This window comes from Chlorocebus sabaeus, chromosome 1, assembly GCF_047675955.1.
Source record: "Chlorocebus sabaeus isolate Y175 chromosome 1, mChlSab1.0.hap1, whole genome shotgun sequence".
NCBI lineage: Eukaryota > Metazoa > Chordata > Mammalia > Primates > Cercopithecidae > Chlorocebus > Chlorocebus sabaeus.
In genome coordinates this window covers 12,455,519-12,461,518 of record NC_132904.1, presented here as the reverse complement: position 1 = coordinate 12,461,518, position 6,000 = coordinate 12,455,519, and positions in this window count along the sequence as shown.

Sequence of the window (6,000 nt, the reverse complement as noted above, 5' to 3'; positions counted from 1 at the left end):
TAGGGCTGGGTGTATTGACTCACACCTGTCACCCCAACACTTTTTTTTTTTTTTTTTTGAGATAGAGTCTTGCTCTGTTGCCCAGGCTGGAGTGCAGTGGCACAGTCTCAGCTCACTGCAGCCTCTGCCTCCTGGGTTCAAGCGATTTTCCTGCCTCAGCCTCCTGAAGTAGCTGGGATTACAGGCATGTGCCACCACACCTGTCTAATTTTTGTATTTCTAGTAGAGATGGGGTTTCACCATGTTGGCCAGAATGATCTCGAACTCCTGACCTCAACTGATCTGGCTGCCTCGGCCTCCCAAAATGCTGGGATTACAGGAGTGAGTCACTATGCCCAGCCGAACCCAGCACTTAGGGAGGCTGAAGCAGGAGGATCACTTGAGACCAGGAGTTTGCGACCAGGCGGGACAATATAGCAAGACCTTGTCTCTATTAAAAAGAAAAAATTAGCGAGGCATGGTGACACGTGCCTATAGTCCTAGCTGCTTGGGAGGCTGACACAAGAGGATTGCTTGAGCCCAGGAGGTTGAGGCTGCAGAGAGCTATGACTGCAGCACTGCACTCCAGCCTGGGCAACAGAGCAAGACCCTGTCTCAAAAAATTAAAAAAAAAATAGAAAAAGTAAAAAAGTATTAAACTCTGATAAGAGGAATTATAAGGAAGTAAAGAGGAAAGTACCCAAGGAAGGACAAACTCAGTAGAGTCCCCACCCCCAAGGCTGGGGTTCAGACTTCACTGTATGCCACCCACTGGGTGGGTGGTGAAGTTCACTGATTAGCCCAGGCCAGAGCTGGTTCACAGTTGCCAGGCAAGAAACAACCCTCCAGGCCAAAAGCAAGCTAAGGCTGGTGGGCAGGTGCTCAGAGCACATGTGGACACCACCTGCCCAGAGTATCCAGCACCCGCATTGGGAGGCCCCTAGGAAGCAACCTTCCAGGTCACAGGTGAGCCCCGGCTGTCAGACAGATGCATCAAAAGAGCTGGAGTGCTCCATATGCTTGGAGTGCACGGTGTCCACACAGGGTATGGAGGATGGGAATCAACCCTCTGGGATGGACAAGAACTCAGGTTGATGAGCAGACGCGCAGAGGAAGTTGGGGGCACAGCCTTGGGCATACATTGTCCATGCCTGCAGGGTGTTGGGGAAAACCATCCGTGGCATAGGTAAGCCAAGACTAGGGGGCAGGTGCTCAGAGTTAGGGAGCTGCCCCGGGCGGAGGGCCTGGAGTAAGCGGCAAACATCACAGGGAGTCCACAGCAAGTGGGTCACAGGGCCTAGACCAGATCGGCAAAGTTGCCAAGGGAGTGCCAGCTTTGGGCGTGCAGCTGGAGCAGAGCACCAGCAGATCTCCCAAGGCGTGCCCTGCTGATGGACAACGGAGCAAGGCCCCTAGCTGGAGTGCACTGGAACCAGAAGACAAGCCCTTTCCTTCCTGCAATGTCCTAGCGTCCTCTGCTGACAAGGCCTAAAATTGTACTCACTGTAGGGAGAAATGCTTCGAGTCCAGTTATGATCGCTTAACAGACACTGAAGGGTAAATAATGAAGCTGAGAGGCAAAAAACAGGTAACTGGCAGAGACCATTCTTCCAGCTACCCACTACTATATGCACTCTTTACACAAACTTTGAACTCCCTTAGTAGCTACATTCCTACTAACAAGATATCTCCTCTATAAAAGTGAAGTTCTCAGCCTTCCCCCAAATAAGACATACAGTCCAAACAGTCGCTGTATCCATAGCTGGTTAGATTACTCCACAAATTTGTCATGATCCCATTAAACAGTCTATTACCTAAAAACTAGATTGTAAAGTTGACCTCCAACAATTTGTACATAAAATAACAAAGGGAGGCAAAAAGAAGACATGGTCAGTACATACAAATAAACCCATGCATGTAACAAGCAAAGAAGAATATGCATTGCTACTACAGTCCTCGTTTTTGTAATTGATCATTTTTGTAACTAATCATGGTCATAGTTGACCTCCATGGTTTCCTTAGAAAAATCTGAAGCCTGCACACTGGAACCCAGATGAGATCCTCTTTGTTTCTGCAATAGCCCTCTAGTGCCCTCTGCTGACAAAACTTAACACTGTACTCACTGTAAGGGATAAATGCTTAGCGCCCACCCGGTTATCATGGAACAGCACAGGTACTGAGAGTGAATCTGTAGCTGAGGCAATGTGTTGATAGCTGCCATACTAGGAAACCACTAAATATTCAGAAATTAAATAAGGCTGGGCGTGGTGGCTCACGCCTGTAATCCCAGCATTTTGGGAGGCCAACATTGGGGGATCACTTGAGCCCAGGAATTCCAGACTAGCTTGGGCAACATGGCAAAACCCTATCTCTACTAAAAATACAAAAATTAGCTGGGCATGGTGGCACGCGCCTGTAGCTCCAGCTACTCGGGAGGTTGATGCATGAGAATAGCTTGAGCCTGCAAGGCAGAGGTGGCAGTGAGCCAAGATCGCACCACTGCGCTGCAGCGTGGGTGACAGAGACTGTGTCTTAAAATAAAATAAAATAATAAATAAAACAAAATACACTTATAAATAGCCCATGGGTCGAAGAAATCATAAGGGAAATTAGAAAACACTTTGAAGCTGGCTAGGCGCAGTGGCTCATGCCTGTAATCCCAGCACTTTGGGAGGCTGAGGCGGGTAAATCACTTGAGGTCAGGAGTTCGAGATCAGCCTGGGAAACATGGTGAAACCTCATCTCCACTAAAAATACAAAAATTATCCGGGTGTGGTGGCACACACTTGCAATCTCAGCTACTCAGGAGGCTGAGACAGGAGAATTGCTTTGAACCTGGGAGGTGGAGGCTGCTGTGAGCTGAGATCGCACCACTGCACTCCAGCCTGGGCAAGAGTGAGACTCTCTCGAAAAACAAAAACAAAAACAAAACAAAAAACATTTGAAGAAAGAAATTATAAAGAGTAAAATCTGTAAAATTGAAAACAAATATACAATGAAGAAAAAGAAAGTCAAAAGCTGTTTTTTAAAAAATTAATAAGGCCAGCACGGTGGCTCGCATCTGTAATCCTAGCACTTTGGGAGGCTGAGGAGAGTGGATCATGAGGTCAGGAGTTCCAGACCAGCCTGGCCAACATGGTGAAACCCCATCTCTACTAAAAATACAAAAATTAGCCAGATACAGTGGTGGGCGCCTGTAATCCTAGCTACTTGGGAGGCTGAGGCAGGAGAATGGCGTGAACCCGGGAGGCGGAGCGTGCAGTGAGCCAAGATCGCGCCACTGCACTCCAGCCTGGGCGACAGAGTGAGACTCCATCTCATAATAATAATAATAATAATAATAATAATAATAATAAACCAGGCATGGTGGCTCACGCCTGTAATCCTAGCACTTTGGGAGGTCGAGGCAGGTGGACTGCCTGAGCTCACGAGTTCGAGACTAGCCTGGGCAACATGACAAAACCCCGTCTCTACTGAAAAAAAAAAAAAATAGCCAGGTGTGGTGGTGCATGCCTGTAGTCCCAGCTACTTGGGAGGCTGAGGCACGAGAATTACTTGAGCCCAGGAGGCAGAGGTTGCAGTGATCCAAGATCATGCCACTGCACTGCACCCTGGGCGATACAGTGAGATCCTGTCTCATTAAAAAAAATAAAAAAACAAAAATAAAACATTAATAAAATTGATAAACACCTATCAAAACTATTGAAGAAAAAATATGAAAGAAAAGGGACATCACTGCAGTTCTTACATCCATTAAGTAATATTTAAGGACTGCCTGGTGACTTTTCTAATTTTTAAAAATTAATTAGTTATCATTATTTTTTAGACAGAGTCTCGCTCTGTTGCCCAGGCTGGAGTAGTGCAGTGGCATGATCTCAGCTCACTGCAACATCCGCCTCCCGGGTTCAAGCGATTCTCCTGCCTCAGCCTCCTGAGTACCTGAGACTACAGGCAGGCGCCACCACACCTGGCTAACTTTTTTGTTTTTTTGTTTGTTTTTTTTTTGAGACGGAGTCTTTGCTCTGTCGCCCAGGCTGGAGTGCAGTGGCACGAACTCGGCTCACTACAAGCTCCGCCTCCCGGGTTTACGCCATTCTCCTGCCTCAGCCTCCCGAGTAGCTGGGACTACAGGCGCCCGCCACCTCGCCCGGCTAGTTTTTTGTATTTTTTAGTAGAGACGGGGTTTCACCGGGTTAGCCAGGATGGTCTCGATCTCCTGACCTCGTGATCCGCCCGTCTCGGCCTCCCAAAGTGCTGGGATTACAGGCTTGAGCCACCGCGCCCGGCCATTTTTTTGTGTTTTTAGCAGAAACAGGGTTTCACCATGTTGGCCAACCTGTCTCGAACTCCTGACCTCAAGTGATCCACCCGCCTTGGCCTCCCAAAGTGCTGGGATTACAGGTGTGAGCCACTGGGCCTGGCCTGACTAGTGACTTATAATACAGAAAAAAGAAAAAAAAGAATTGAGGAATGTTATGAAAACCTTCACGCCAATACATCTGGAAATGTATACAAAATGATTTACCCAAACCTTACTCAAGGTTTACCCAAACACAAATTCACGCAAACCTTACTGGAGAAGTAGAAAATCTGACTGCTCTTATATATAGTACAGGGATTTCATTATTTTAAACTTTCCCCCCACCAAAAATTTTAGGTTTAGATGGCTTCGTCAGTGTATTCTTTCAAATATTTGAAGAAGAAATATCACCTAGCTTCTACTATCTCTTTCAGAGAATAGAAAAAGAAGAAACACCTCTTGCTTTGTTTGATGAAGGCACCTTAACCTGGATACCCACACTTGAGAAGGTCCTTGACAAAGAAAGTTAAATTATAGACCGATCTCTCTCATGAACATATGTAAAACCTGAACAAAATTAGCGAGTGAAATCCAGTGACATATAAAAAGGATAACACGTCTTTGTCGGGGGTCTCCAAGATCACGCCCAGGTTGGATGATTTGCTATGAGGACTTACAGGACCCAGCATACAGGTGTACTCAGGCCTCTGATCTATTACAGTGAAATACAAAGCAAAGTCAACAAAGGGAAAAGGTACATGGGGCACAATCGAGGAGAAACCAGCAGCACGCTTCCAAGAGGCCTCTGCCAGGGGGAATCACACAAGACATTCATCATTCCTGTAGCAACAAATTCCGATAACATATGTGCAATGTTGTCTGCCAGGAAAGCTTACTTGAGACTCAGTGTCCAAGCTGTTGTTTTGTTTTGTTTTGTTTTGTTTTGTTTTTGAGACAGTTATGGTTCACTGCAGCCTCTTTCCTCTACCTCTTGGGCTCAAGCAATCTTCCTGCCTCAGCCTCCGAAGTAACTGGGACTACAGGTGTGCACCACCATGCCTGGCTAAATTTTTTTTTTGTTTGGGTAGAGACAGGGTCTCACTATATTGTCTAGGCTGGTCTTGAACTCCTGAGCTCAACTGATCCTCCTGCCTCAGCTTCCCAAAGTGCTGGGATTACAGGCATGAGCCACTGGACCCAGCCCCCAAGGTTTTTATTGGGAGCTGATCATGAAGGCACCCTCTGCCTAACACGTCTCAAAACTCCAGACTCTGAGAAGGAGAACAGGTATTTAGCATAAGCCACATTGTTTGTACAGTTTAGGCACTGTGAGCCACTTGAAATTGGTGGGAACACTCCCAAAAGCCAAATTCCCTTACACCAGGCAAGGGTCAACCTTGCAGTTAGGCCTCTCCAAAGACAGCAGCCTCAGGTCTGCTATGTTAAGTTTTTTTCTGTACAGTACCATAAGGAAATGGATTTTTAAAATTTTTTCCAGGAAGACATGGTTGGTCATACCTCTGAAAATCAATGTAATTCATATCAGCAGAATAAAGGAGAAAAATCATATAGTCCTCTCAATAGATTAAGAGAACACACTTAATAAAACGTATCATAAGCCTTTTAGCAAACTAGGATAATAAGGGACTTTCTTAATCCGATAAAGAGTATCTACAAAAAATACCTATAGCCACCATACTAATGGTGAGATACTGAATGTT